Below are 2,618 nucleotides of genomic sequence, written 5' to 3'. Positions count from 1 at the left end.
ATTATTTTGAAGAGGTGAAAAAACGAAGAGATTTGAAGTGACCCTTGATGATATGGATGAGGCACCAAATTGTAGATGGTATGGTAAGGGTTAAAAATGCCAGTTCAAAGTGAACATCGCTATAGGGTAAAAGCAGGGATTATGAAATAATTTTTTTAAAATTAACATTGCTCCGATATAAATGCATATGAAGACTTTAAATTTACACAGAACTCTTGAGGAATATGTTAGCTACAACATCCAATAAATGAAAGTCGCTAAAATTTAAGTCCAAAGTCAATATTAACAAAAAAATCAAAAGTGAGAAAATGGGGGGGCTCTAAAAAATAAGATGTAATATGGAATACCGATGAAATTTTGACCATAGTAATAAATAACACAATAAATGAAGCCCAAATTTGTTTATTGATATAAACTGATCAAGAAAAATAGAAAACTGTTCAATTTTTATGGTACAATAACACAGAAAATATAAAGCATTATTACGAACGTTATTACGCATGGACAAATAAAAAATCGCAAATAAGCTGATAAATCGCAAATAAGCTGATATAGAATACAGCTGTGATCTAACCTAACCTAATCTGATCACGAATAAGTTGCTAACATGCATAGAATCTATTCCATATTCTCAACCCTCAATGTATTCCACATTACCTGCATGTCGTCATATAACAAATAAAGTCTTTCCGTAGCAATAAACAAGTTTGAAATAGCAATTAATCTGCATAATGTTGTTCATGCAACATTATTAAAAGCGTCTGTGCAATATAAGCACTAAAAAACTTACCTTCAGTCTGTGAGAACACTTTTTAGAAAAAGCTGCCGGATCTTCTTACGTAACGAAAATGAATAAATGTTAATAGTAGCAAAACGGTTGGTCGGATCGAGTTCATTGCTTTATGACATGTTTGGTAACAGGTGCAACTTTCAGCGATCGCCGCCAGATTGCAATGCTTTATTTAAAAAATAAGCCACTATTCCATATTAGTAACCTAGGCCATAATCCCTGATTTCACCCTACATATAAAGTGTAACCAAAAAAATTTAAATCTTTAAAAATTTAAATGATTATCCAATGATGTATTACCATGACAAGTAACTGATATATTAATAAAGGTGCCAGTTCAAAGTGAACATACGTCAAGTGTATCCTCAAAAATTTCAATCTTTATCAATTTAAATGACTATCTAACAACGTATACTACCATGACAAGTAACTGAAATATTATTAAAAGTGCCAGTTTTAAGTGAACATACATAAAGTTTATATTATCTAAATTTAATGTAATAATATATTATCATGAAAAGTAACTCATATGTTATTGAAGGTGCGAGTTCAAAACGAACATATATACATACTAATAAAACACACACAGCCTATAATTTCATTCTGGAAAATAAGTGCGATATGTTATTCTTAGTGCACAAAATATAAAAGTTGTTTATTGAGACTTGATTTGAAATTTATGTTAGCCCGTACAATGAAAAATATTTGTTTGTAATTCCAGAGTACCAATTTGTTAATGACTCGGAAAGTATATATATTATTATTATGAAATGTAACTCATATGTTATTGAAGGTGCGAGTTCAAAAGGAATATACAAGTAAAACAGATTACAATTTGATTGTATAAAATAAGGGCGATATGTTATTCTTAGTGCATAAAATATAAAAGTCGTTTATTGAGATTTGATTTCAAAATTATACTACTCCGTACAGTGAAAAATAATTGCTTGTAATTCCAGAATACCAATTTGTTAATGACTCAGAGAATGAACATGGCGACCAGCTTTCCAAAAACTTCCGATGGGTAGAATATTGAAAGAAAAAAGTTATGAAAATGGTTCAGATTAATTATCGTTCTAATGTAATACTTTTCGTACTTCAAGTTTTGTAATAATTGAGGTGATGGGCGGAATAAAGGTCTTATTACAAAATCTACATTTTGATAAAGATTAAAATAACTTGCTACGTTTTTATACACAAATGAGTGCAGTATTAAATAAATTTATGTAATGTCCTTAACAAGTTACTTGTTACAATATTTCTCTGTTACGATCAATTATTAGGAGACGTGTTAATGGCTCCGGCCATGTAAAAAAAAAAAGACACTACAAGTCTCTTATCCCGAACCACCAACGTCCATTTTTCAACATGGTATAAGACTTTTCGACTCAGTTTAGTCCGCTCTATCTACACAAAAATGATTGGCAAAAAAGGTCAGGACACCCTGTATACATAAGCTAATTACCCGAAAAAGGACATAAGTATAGTCGTGCCTTCATTCCGCCCATCTTTTCCATTACTCTGTAAAAGTAATAAAAATAAATAAAGGACAAACGGGTAATTAGGAATTGGCACAGTGATCGGTGCGTAATGCTCTACAACAAGCTTTATCTTACATAAATAAAGAGATTTGTACGTTTCGGTTAGTTTTCTAGCCTTCTTCAGTAAATATGATGATACTAATTACCCGTTTGTCCTCTATTTATTTTTTGTATTATTCCTTACGGGAACTCTATAAAAGTTTCAACATTATTTTGGAGTGGACACCGAGAAGCTCATCAAAGTTTTTGGAAAGCAGGCCGCCATGTTCATTCTCCGAGTCATTAAC

The sequence above is a fragment of the Trachymyrmex cornetzi genome, unplaced genomic scaffold, assembly GCF_001594075.2.
Source record: "Trachymyrmex cornetzi isolate Tcor2-1 unplaced genomic scaffold, Tcor1.1 scaffold1076, whole genome shotgun sequence".
NCBI classification, from domain to species: domain Eukaryota; kingdom Metazoa; phylum Arthropoda; class Insecta; order Hymenoptera; family Formicidae; genus Trachymyrmex; species Trachymyrmex cornetzi.
This window is presented reverse-complemented; position numbering follows the sequence as displayed.